The following is a 12,752-nucleotide window of genomic DNA, read 5'->3' on the forward strand; positions in this document are numbered from 1 at the left end:
CTTATACTCCTCAGTAACAAATGCATCCACAGCGTTTTCTCCCGTGCTGCCAGTGCAGCCTTTCCCTATTCAGGGCAAGGTTGAACAATTTCAATTTCAAGTCCCTCACAGTACACCTGTTGTATAGCTTCAGCCTGTGAGCCTCCGGCTCTGATATGGGCCTCTTCCCAGGCCTTTAGGAAGAGGTCTTGATCAGAGCTTTCTTTCTTTGCACATGTGCTTTATTACTAACGCAATGAGACTAGCTAGGACAAACAGATCCACATTCATGTTCCCATAATATTCAAGATGCAAAACATGTATAATTCATGTTTTTTAAACAGAGCTATATCTTCACCATAAAGGAATTTTTGTCAATTTAAAAACACATTTTCTTGTCTAAATATGAAATAAGAGTTTTAGGGACACATGTACAAAAGGTTTTAGTGCCCGCATATGGAGATTTTGGCCTTTTGCGACCGCTAAATAGTCTCTTAATATGTACTAACCCAGTCTTGTGAGTCGGTAATATCTAACCAAATCACAAAATAGGGTTTGCGAGTAGGTATTAGGAAGGGGAATGTTAAGGCCATGCCTTCCTAATAGCAATTTTGCTATTCAAGTTGGTAGTAACCCATTCCAAATGGAAAGGGGATCCCTTCCCCTTTGCAAATGTGGGTGCAAACATTTTTCTGGAGCAAGCAGTAGTCCCACAGACCACTGCCTACTCTTAAATATTGAAAAGAAAACTTTTCATTTTTGTTTTTGAAAGGCATCTCATTTTCCTTTAAGGCTGCATTCCTCCCCAAAGATTTGCTTTGATAGAGCGCCACGTTTTTCTGAAATTTGAAGGGGTGCATCATATTCACTGTTAGTCCGCACCCACATATTAATCAAAGTAGTTTAAGTGTGACATAGAAATTGTATCAGTAGAGTTGTTTAACATAGGTGTGATTAGAAATGTAACCATGCTTTTCATGAAAAGTAATGTCGTAGATCATTGCAAATGTATTTTTAGTTGATGCATAATGTTTGATTTTCATGTAATGCAATGTATTAGTTTAAACGTGCGCCATGTTAAAGTTACACGTGTAGTCTGCTTATTTAAGTATAAAGGAGTAATGAACTAATGCTTAAAGTGTGATTTAGGAGTGTGTTTAACAGTGTAAAGGCCTGATCGCATATACGTTTAAAGAGAAAGGCCTGTTCATTTCTTATGTTAGGTAATCGTTGTAGGCCGAAAAAAAATATTTCCCTTGGTAAAGGCTTTGGGTTTCAGGAGAATGGAAAATCTTACAGAAGTGAAAAGTTTTTCGTTCCCATGTTTTTGTTGCAGGTGCAAAGACATTTAGCTCGTTAGAGAGACTAGGTCTTTGTATTAGGAGTAAGGATGGTACGAGAAGCCAACAAGGGAGTACATTGGAATTTACGGATGATAATTCCAGCGGAGAAGGTGCCTGGGACCCAAGGTCAAGCTAACTGTCGTTGGATGAAGTACAAGTTTCACTGGAAAAGTACTGGAAGAAGACCTGGCAGAAGAGGTGTGCCGAAGGGCGTGTTCTACGTTTTTGGGATTTTGAATTAGGGACAGTGCCCTGAGGGTGGAGCAGTTGAGGTTTAGATGGGAAGCTAGAAGGAGCGTCTTAGAACGAGCTCTGACTAAGTGAACGTACTTTTAAGGAAGTCTTCACTTCTGACACCTTATTATTCTCTTGCCTGGGAGGAAGAATGCTAAGTAGGGATCTCACCTTAGAGATAGAGCAGGGATAGACTAACCGTTTTTTTTTCTTTTTAGGCTAATGATTCCTAATGTAGACATTGGATTAAAGATTGCATTTCTTATGCTTTTGGAATTAATTGTACTTCTTATCTTGAGTCGTATGAGACTCTTGCATAGACTTCCGTTTGTACTAGTGCCCATTTATTTTCCTCACCTTGTATTGAGGTGTTTGTATGTGCAATTATTCTTGATTGTAATAAAATCCTGAAAATTTAGATTCGGAGTCAGTGGTCCTTTAATCTGAGATTTGATTCTGTTGATTTTGTACTGAGAATTGGATTTCCTCCCCTCTACACTATTTAGCAGATAAAAAGATCCTGGCGACCTGAGAGGATTCTTGGAGATAACAAGGTAGGCAAGAATCCGATCCTATCAGCTTCATTGAAAAAGCAATCACAGACATGGTGGTCTGCTGGCCCCAGCAGGCCACCATCCCTCTGATTTTGACCATTTCCCATGGTTCACAAATGATAATAATAATAAGTTGATTTCTAAAGCGTATGGTTACCCCCAACCCCAACTGACAGCAACTTTGACGACCCGAAAAAAATGCAGCCCGACCAGTCATAACAACACCCTAAGGTAACTGGAATAACCAAGTCTTAAGCTCTTTACGGAAGGCTACTTTTGAGGTTTCCATTCCAAAGGAAGAGCCACACATCCAAGCTTTCTTTATGAAGGGGACCACAGCCAGATGATCTAAGACTTCGAGTGGGAAAGTATGGGGTCAGCACTGAGAATAAACACCGAGGGACCCTGTCATTAAAAATTGTGTGACACTGACACATTGCTCTAAGGGAGATTTGCTTACTTAGAAGAAGCCAGTCAACTTCCTCAGGCCCGAGGGAGCAGGTTTGGGTAAGTTCGTGCCACTGCATTGTGAACTCTCTGTAGTTTTCAAAGTCACCCTTGGGTGGCCCTAATTTAGAGAATATTACAATAGTCCAGGTGAGATAGCACCAAAGCCTGGCCTATAATTATTATGGCTGGAGAATATCCATGATCTTTTTCAGGAATTTTAGTGTGTTAAAACATTTTCCTGCCACATAACTTCTCTGAAAAAGTCCGCTTAGGGTCAAACCAGACTTCTATATTCGTTACTTTTTGGTTGTTACAGAAACAGCACCTAGCACCTCCGGCCACCAAGCTGAATACCGTACAAATGGAGCTTTACCCACAATGAGGACCACTGTTTTATTGGCGTTGAATTTGAGACAGCTCTTTGCCTGTCACTCTGTCAACTTCATCAAGCACAGCCTAAATTGTGTAGACGCACTCTCCATTTCCTGTGGGAGAGATACAATCAGTTGAATATCGTCGGCATAGGACACAATTGAAACATTATGTCGCTTGACGATCTCTGCCAAGGGGCGCATATATAGATGGAATAGGGTAGGGCTTAAGGTAGAGCCCTGTAGCAACTTCTGGCACACAGTAAACAAATTTGAGGAGAAAGGTCTTTGGGAATCTTGGAAGGTGCGGTTTTGAAGGAAGGTGGTTAGACACCTCAGATCTAATCCACCGACAACGGAACTCCACAGCTGCTCTAATAGAAGGCATGGGATACGGTCTTGAAGGCTGCACTGAGGTCTAACATAATTAAGGCTGCAGTCTGCCCCTGCCTGCACAGAGTCTGAGTGTCTCTGAGGCTAGCAACAGAGCTAACTCTGTGGAATGCTGCGTCCGAAAAAACAGCTTGAGAGGGAGGAGGCAGGTTATTAATCTCAATGGATTTAGTGAGTTGAGCATTAACCTGTTTTTCTGCCACCTACCCAAAATATGGCAATAGCGAAATTAGTCTCAGATTTTCAGGCAGTGCTGGGTCTAAGGTGGGCTCTTTAGGAAGGGGCCCAACTATTATGTGCTTCCGCTTCGCTGGTAGCTGACCTGTGTCAAGAGATTGCGTAATCAGATTGCACAAATGAGGTCAAATGGCTTCCATACTTAAGGCTAGGATTTTAGGCATGCCGGGTCCATAGGTGACCCAGATTTGACTTTAGAACAAATAACTTATTTATGACATATAAGAAGGAGATAGAAACGTGTCTGCCATTGCAAAAACAAACTTAGTAGCTGGACCGCAGAGGGGGGGAGGGAAATAAATCAAGCAACCAGTAACCAGAAAATTGCTACCTGCCTCATGAATGTTGATGAGGCAGGTCCATTTGCGCCTCACTGGAAATCGCAAACAGTGTCAAACACACTGCTGCACATCACATTTTGCAGCTTCCCAATTGCGAGTCTCGAAAAGTCGCAATTAGGAACTCGCAAAATCTGGCGGTCGTACATGTGGCCCTTAATTCTTAACCTTAAAAACGGAATGGTCCCTACCCCTATCCTAACTGCCGGCAGCCAATGTCATACAGTGGATTATAAGTTTGGAAATGGGGAACCCCTATCAACTTAATGGCACATCCTGATTAGGTCTCCACACAAGAATCAAAGAAATATGCTCAACCCCTGATGGCTACAGTATCAGCAGCATGCAATTCCCCAGAGACCAAAGTGTAATTGGTGAGTGACAGGAATAAACTACTGGGATTGAGGACGTTTATGTTATGTAAAAGAAGACCATTGACCATGCTCACAGTATATTAAATAGTTTATGCTATATAAAAACGTTTTCACTCAATAATTAATGTACCAACGATTCACCTTGAGGTGTGTATTTACCTGCACTTCAACAAGACCAAAAATGTTCATATTGCTAATCTCCGTAATTCAATAAAACATATTGTTAGGTCTGTAGGTCTCTAGTTGGCAGAGGTAGGTACCATTGACCAAATAGGGACCCTTGCGTCTAGTCAGGGTAAGGGGGATACACACTTTAGATAACCCCTGCTCACCCCCTTGGTAGCTTGGCATGAGCAGACAGGCTTATCCCAAAGGCAATGTGTAAAGTATTTGTACCAACACTCACAGTAACACGGTGAAAACACCAAATATGGACACTACGCCAGTTTAGAAAAATAAAATATCTTTATCTAAACTAAACAGGACCAAAATGACAAAAATCCAACATCCAGAAACTCAGTAGAATGTCTTTAAAAGGGTTGTTGTAAAAATAAACTTGTAGATGATGAAATGCGACACTTTACTCACAAAGTACGTGGGATGCATAACACAAAACAAACAAAAGGGTCGCAGAGAAGGCGATGCGTCGATTCTTCCTGTGCTCCGGTTCGGGTGTGACAAGATGGCGCCTCGATGCGTTGCGACGATCCGGTGTGATGCGAGAAAATGCCGGCTTTACTGCAATGCGACAACGTAGAGGCGATGCGTGCACGCCCGACGGCCGTGCAGCGAACCTGGTGGTTTTCTGAGCTGCGACACACTTCTCCGGTGATGAGAGGACACCCTCAGTGACGGCGACACGCTTCTCCAGTGTTGCGGCAGCGATCAGCGGCGTTGCACTTCCTCAGCGATGCGACAGCCCTGCTACACGCTTCTCCGGTGATGCGATGGCACCTTCTGTGCAGCGTCACGCTTCTCCGGTGATGCAACGGTGAACAGCGGCAGCAGCAACACGCTTCCTCGATAATGCAACAGCGGCTGCAGCGTCACGCTTCTCTCTTTTTTCATTGCGCTTCCAGCTCCCAACAGCAAAAAGGCCTCACACTCAGTTACAGGCCCTCCTGGCAGACTGGAACTCCCAGCAAAGAAGTTCAGGGAGGCTGGGGGTGAAGTCCTTTTGTGCCTGGGACTTCAGAAACAGGAGGCCAGCTCTTCTCAGGCCCTTGGAGACTTTTCCTCAGAGGGACACAGCACACAGCAAAGTCCTTCTTCAAGCAGGGGACACAGCACACAGCAAGGTCCTTTAGATATCTCCTTAGTAGAAACAGCAAACTGCAGGCCAACCCCAGACACACAGCAAGGACAGTACTGCTCCTCAGTGTCTTTAGCTCAACTTCTTTGGCAGGGACTCCTCTTGATCACGAAGTAGTCTCACTTTCAGGTGTTTCAGTTCTTATATTTATACCCCAAAAATATTTGTTCTCTATGTGTGAGGGGTCCTTGACCCAGTCCAAACCAGTTCTGGGGGCACTCTGCCAGTGCACATCTTCTTCCTTTGTGAGTGTGGGCCAGGTACATCAGACACACTGCAGGAGGTGGATCCAGCATTGTTTAAGGCAGGCACATCCCTATTCAGGCCCATGTGCTACTCCTCCCACCACTCCAAATGCAGATAGGTCTATTCAGCCTAGTGCTGACTCACCCAGACTCCTGGAGCCACCACAGCCCCTGTCACTCTCAAACCAAACAGTCACTCCACAAACAGGCAGAGGCACACAGAAAGGTTGAACAAGAAAATAGCAACTTTCTAAAAGTGCTATTTTCAAACACTGAATTTAAAAACCATCCTTCCTAAAAGATGTGCTATTAAATTCTGAGTTCAGGATTACCAGATTCCAAATTTCCATCTTGCTCCTGCGGGAAGATATGCAGGTAAACATGGTTACACAGCATTCCCCATTCTGTACTATGGGCAAGATAGCCTTTCAATAGTGAAAAACAAAATTGGCAGTATTTCACTATCAGGACATGTTACCCACACTAGTACATGTCCTACCTTTTACATACACCGCACCCTGCCCAGGGGGGTACCTTGGGCCTACCATACCATAGGGGTGTCCAATGTGTAAGAAAAGGGAAGGGTCAGGCATGGCTAGTGTGTACACTGGCCAGGACAACATGGCAGTTTAACAAACTGCGCACAGGCAGTGCAGTGGCAGGCCTGAGACACCATCTTAGGGCTACTCATGTGGGTGGCACAATCAGTGCTGCAGGCCAACTAGCAGCATTTGAATCACCAGCCCTGGCACAGTCAGTGCACTTTACTAGGGACCTACTAGTTAAACAAATATGGCAATCATGGATAACCAATCACAATACCAATGTAACCAGGGAGCACTTGCACTTTGGCACTGATCAGCAGTGGCAAAGTCCCCAAAACCTCTAAACCAGCAAAAACGAATTGCAGCACAGTGTCAAAAATACAGGAGGTAGAGGCAAAAAGTCAGGGGAAACCACGCCAAGGATGCCAGGTCTAAGACATATGTTTCAAGAAAAAAATAAATAGCTCAAGCTCCCACAATTGCAATGTCACACAAAGTAACTCTAAATACTGAGTGAGTTTGTAATCATTGCCAACTTTGCTATTAATAGTAAGCAACGGCAAGTGTAATAATGGCTCTCAGCATTTAGCCTTGCAGATTTTACCCAGCAACTTATCAACAGCCCCGTCATCTGCTTCTTCTTGTTTTTTAATACTAGAGCTCGGGGCACAAAAAAATCTTCTGGACCTGCCTGTTGTGCCCTGGGTAACTATATAATATGGGACCTGCTCCTCCACCCGCCTTACATACCTGTATCATTCCTCCCATCACCCTTACTTTTGTACCCATTTAGAAGTTCCATTTAAAGTAAAATAATTTTTCTGATGTAAATGATACAAAGGTCTGAAGATGGATATGTTCTCATAGTCTAACTTCTTAGAGTCATCTATTTCTTTTCCTATGGTATGTAAAGATAAATAAGGATTGGAAATGATAGATTTCAGCTAATGAAAATCAAATGTAATTTTCTAGTGTTTCTCCTGGTGAGTAAAATGCTTTAAAGACTTTGCAAATTAGCACCAAAATGGTTCTCACGTAAATGGAATCTTAAAACTATAGTGGTCACAGATTTATAAGCTGTATGGGAGCTGATTCTAAAACAAATTCAACATTTTGCACAAATGTAAACCTATGGCCAAGTTTAGATTTACAACTTTCTGGAATTCACAAAAGTATCTTAGGGCTTCTAACCTGGTGCAGTTTTCCATGCAAATTCCTGGAAAGCTCATAGGGCATTCTGAGTGAGATCCTATTGGAGCTGCTGAGCGTAGTTCTCCATAGTGTACAAACCCAACACACGCCTGGAAGGTATCCCCTGAGCAAATACATTTTTCCTTCCAATGAACATATTATTTCCAAACGTAGACACCCCTTCAGCAAATACCAGGTAAATCTGGGGATGATCAGCCCTCTTCCCACCCTCCATGAGGGGTCAAGCCAGTGCTTGACTGTAGTAAACCTCTTACCCTTTCCTGGGTAAAAAGGGGAATGAGGGGCATTTGTGAGTGCCAACAAGAATGTGGAGCACCCCTGTGTTTCAACTAGCCCTGGCACTAAGTTCAGCTGTCTAGTGCCAACGCAGGATAGCCTTCTGCTTTGCGAAGGTCCTCCTTCCTGCACATAAACAATCTTTAAGTACCGTTTTGTAACTTGTATGTGTGCTGCTTAATGCAGCACACATAGAAATTGCAAAACAGCATATTTTTAAATGATTGTTTATGTGCAGGGAGGGGGATCTTCCTGCACATAAACAATCATAGGCAATTTGCTGTTTCTATGAGTGTTCTACAAGGCAGCACACATGGGAACAGCAAAATAAGGAGAAATAAAGCATTTCTCCTCATTTCGCTTGTTTAAGACCAGGTTTTCATTTGGCCTTAAGTTTGACGCTGCCTCCTATTTATGCTGCTCTTGTAAATAGGGGGCAGCATCAAAATCAATGGGTTTTGTGATGGAACGCCCACCACAACACCCATTGCCCTCCCCTTTCACGCTAAATACTGCGTGAAAGGGTGGCTTATTTACAAAGCAGCGTAAAGCCATGTTAAGTGGCTTAACGCTACGCTGTAAATAAGGCGAGGCCCGTATCGTCATCACAACATCACTGAAAGTGATGTTGTGGTGCCGATAGGGGCTTGTATATATGCCCCTAAAAGTCCGTGACACGAACACCCAAACTAGTAAGTGTGGAGATAGCAGAACTCAGGTCTTAGTGATGAGAGGATGATGCTAACCATTCAGCACAGCCCGTAATCTTTTGCCCCGTGTTCCAACTCTCTTTGATCGTGGGCCTGAACAGCATGTTGGAAAGACCCTGTGGAAGCAAACACAGATAGCATGCTGGCACCAGAGATTTCCCAGTGACCTCCTTTGATACCATGGCCACGGTGTCCCTGGGGATGGTAAATTCAGTGTAATCCCCCAATGTTCGTTCAACACCTAACATTGCAGAGGGGGCCTGCTAGCTATTTCTTCTGCAATGTGACTACTCAGATCAATGGGACAGCAAGCACACCATAGGGGGCCATATGGCTTTGCAACAAAAAGTAACGACTGATTGAAGCACATTAGTAGCGGTGGCCTGCAATCCAACCTCAGAAGATTTGAAAAAACATTAGACCCGAGGTAACCCCTCATGAGGGGGTTTCTTCTATTTTTCACTAAAAAGACAGCTGTTCTCCTTCTCTCACCCTTTTGCTCCCTCTCCATTGGTTTAAGGGAATGAATGTTTAGGGTCTCACTACGATATTGTCTAACTGAGCGGAGGAAAGTGGAAAAATGTGTTTTTTGTGCGTTACAGGGTGAATAAGCTCTTCCTCCATAAGAATAGTGCTTTTTATATCCAAGGACTGATTGATTCACTTACTGGGATGATGTTATTTGTGTTATTTGGTTATAAAGCGCTCTTTGTGTGAATCAGTTATAACATTGAAGCTAAAGGCAGAGTTAAATACAGTCAGCTACCTCCTGTGGTAAAAAAGGGTTGTATATTGAGGACTCTAAAACCCAGGTTTAGATTCGTCAACAGCCATTTGTAAGCAGAATAAACCTAAAAAAGATAGAGATATCCAGGATTATACTATAGTCGTATTTGACTAGTGGAGGACTACATTCCCAACACCACAAGAATATACTTGTGTTTCTAATAGCTTTTCAGAACATTCATTAGTTGAGGTGAATCAGTCAGGTATTAGAAAGACTCGCTCTCCATTCAGATGTTATTTCATTAAAGTTTAGTTGAAAGATGAGCCCTGGCGTTAGGAAATTGACTCAAAGATCATGCACTATTTAGAAATAAACGAGAGCATTGCCAATGTTGACATAGCCTTTATAGCAACTATTAAAGTTAATTTGATTTTGTGGGATGTAGGAGAAGAGAGAGTTCATATAGAATTAAGGAGGATTTAAAGCTTTGCCTACAGACAACACATAAAATATTTGCAGGAACTCAAGCAGACTAAACAGCAGATGCAGAACTATTACAAGCAGGTCTATCTTTCGAGTAAACTATATGAGGAGAGTGAACAATCCTTGGATAATGCTAAGCTTAGACAGTTTTGGGGCAATATTTTGATGCAGAGAGGATAGGCGGGCATCCTGTGCATTATTATTCCCATTTAAGCTGGAAGAAAAAGATTTAGTGGTGAAGTCTCTAGTGGGTGAGAAAACCTGTGGTGCGGGTGGTTTTCTAACTGAGTTTTTTAAAAGGTTTTCACATATTTTAAATCAACATATTACTAAATTAGCAATTACATATTACATATTACAAGAAAGGAGCAGTAATCTGTCATTTGGCATAGCTGTGATAGTCAGTTTAAAAACAAAACATAAAAGTCCTGAGAATATTAATTCTTATAGAACCATTAGCCTACTAAATACGGATAATAAAATAATTACCAAGCCAAAGGAGAACAGATTGATGCTACGGGTGGAACCACTGATAAATAGGGATCCGTGTGGTTTTATATGAGATAGATAACTTTTTAATTGCAGCTTTTGACTTTTTTGTGTCAAACAGGTCCCAGTGCAGATATTTCTCTTTGAATCATCAGAGAAGGCTTTCCATATTTTCAATTGTGAGAGTCTTTTCTGCAAGCTAGTGAAATTTGGCCTGCCAGTTCCCCTTACTAAAGAAATATCCAAATTTATAGAAAGGGGCTAAAGCACGTTTGATAGTGAAGTCTTTGGATATTGGAGTTTGCCTGGTTAAGCATGGTATGAAGCGGGGTGCCCGCTCGAGCCTATTTTATTTGCGTTAATAATTGAACCACTTGCTATTGCCATAAGGGAAGACATGACAATAGAAGCACATTCTCAGTTAATCTCAACAAGGGAGTATAACATTAATAACTTAAAACTGAGATTTTATTATGCAACTGCACTATAGACACTTTACTCTCTGTATTACAGCCATTAGTAAATCCATTGTCCAAGAGATCTATAGACATTTACACTACAGGGCATTAAGATGATTTGTATTAACTGACATCTTTCCCACTTATAGATAAAATGAAGTCCCTATTTTTAAAATAGAAATTTCTGCCCCTGTTTATAATAGAAAGAGTTGCACTAATTCCTATATCTGTTTTAACAATATTTCATTTTCTATATGCTGCACTCCCTTGCATTTTGCACATAAAGGGGTACATTCACAAGAACGTGTGATAACTACCGCAATAGTAGCTTAACGTAACTCTCAACATCGCAGCCTACCGCGGGAAAATAACCCTGTGTCAACGTGCAATTCACAACAAGGCGGCCCCATGTGATAGTTTGCCGAAACCGCGGCCAATGCCCGTGATACAATCACCTCGACGGAGATAGAAACAAAAATCCCAATGCCCAAAAACCTGCGATGGGCCAAAGCGCGATACGAAAACAGTGACAACCAGTGCAAGGGCTGCAATACTCACGCGTAATGTGGGAAAAAGCACAAGAACAGCATACGGAAAGTGCCACAGAAAAAAATACATCAACAGCGGAGTACCACGGATGCACCCTGACCGACTGCAGAGGACAACATGTACACCACAACATCCAAGCACCGTGGAAGAACAGAACCGACAGGCACACCACATGAAAAAGACCAGTGACAGACAAATCAGAGCCGCAGGAGCGACTCGCCCACCGTACAGCATACGCACATAAGCAGAAGTGCACCTCGATATTGACAACATCCCGGTACAAACAGCAACCCCTCCACAACTGAACACAGGACACAACTGGTTCCGCAAATGTGCACAACATGCCAAATCACATCTGAAACCGCAGGAAAATTTAACATGACAATGTGCAAGTACAACCTGTAACCTGCAAATATGTTTTAATCACGCATGCAGTGCAATTGGACATCTTCTATTGCCCTATGATTGCCATGGACGGCCACAATGTGACATGCTCATGAGAAGTAAGTGTCAATGATGGAGTTCCCTCTGTGCATTCCTGTCGCAGTGGGATGTGGGTCACTTGCCCCATCGTCACCATCATCGTCCGGTACCTCTGGAACTGGGATCCATGGGGCATTGGTGCGAACACAGATGTTGTGCAACACATAACATAAAATGATCATCTTACACACGATGTCCGGGTTGTACAGGAGCTTTCCTCCTGTGCCGTCCAGGTACCTGAAACATGACTTCAACACATGAACTATGCGTTCAACGTTGCCCCTGGTGCGTATGTGGGCCGCATTGTACTGCCTCTGGGCGGGTGTGTCTGGGTCTCGGAGGAGTGTCATCATCCAAGGGCAGAGTGCATATCCTTGATCACCTGCGACAGTGCAGGGAGAAAAGAGTCAATACTTAGTTCGGCAGGATGTGATGGCAGGCCCACTAATACAGTGACTCCTATGCTGGCTGTGTGTGGGGTGAGTGTAAGCCAGCCCTCAGGGAGTAGCTGGTGCTGGTAACAACTCCAACAGTCATCAGCCACTCAGAAATGCTATGTCAGTACAACAAGGGGAAATGACTCGAGTCACACAGGGCTAGTGGCCCCGGATGCACAGCGGCTGACACGGGCCCACCACCACGGGACGCTGACCTGCGGGAGACTGGGGTAGGGTCATGAGGAGAGAGTAGGGCCTCACATGTGTCATGGGTGCCTTCCGCGGATTGTCACGGAGGAGAATGGAAGGCCTTCCCCCAGGGCCTGATGCAGAGGGCACATGCCAGCTGTGTCCGGCAACATGGGGGATATGAATGCCACAGACCCAGGCCAGACACCAAGTCCGTTGCTGATGACAACCCCCAGGCCACAGGCTCAGACACCAATGATGTTCCGTCGGAGGATGATGGTCACTCATGGCGCACAGGGTTAGTGGCACCACGTGTCGCTGGCTTGCGTTGAAAAGGGTAGTGGCACCACGTGTCGCCGGCTTG

Source organism: Triturus cristatus, chromosome 3_1 (assembly GCF_964204655.1).
Source record: "Triturus cristatus chromosome 3_1, aTriCri1.1, whole genome shotgun sequence".
Classification (NCBI taxonomy): domain Eukaryota; kingdom Metazoa; phylum Chordata; class Amphibia; order Caudata; family Salamandridae; genus Triturus; species Triturus cristatus.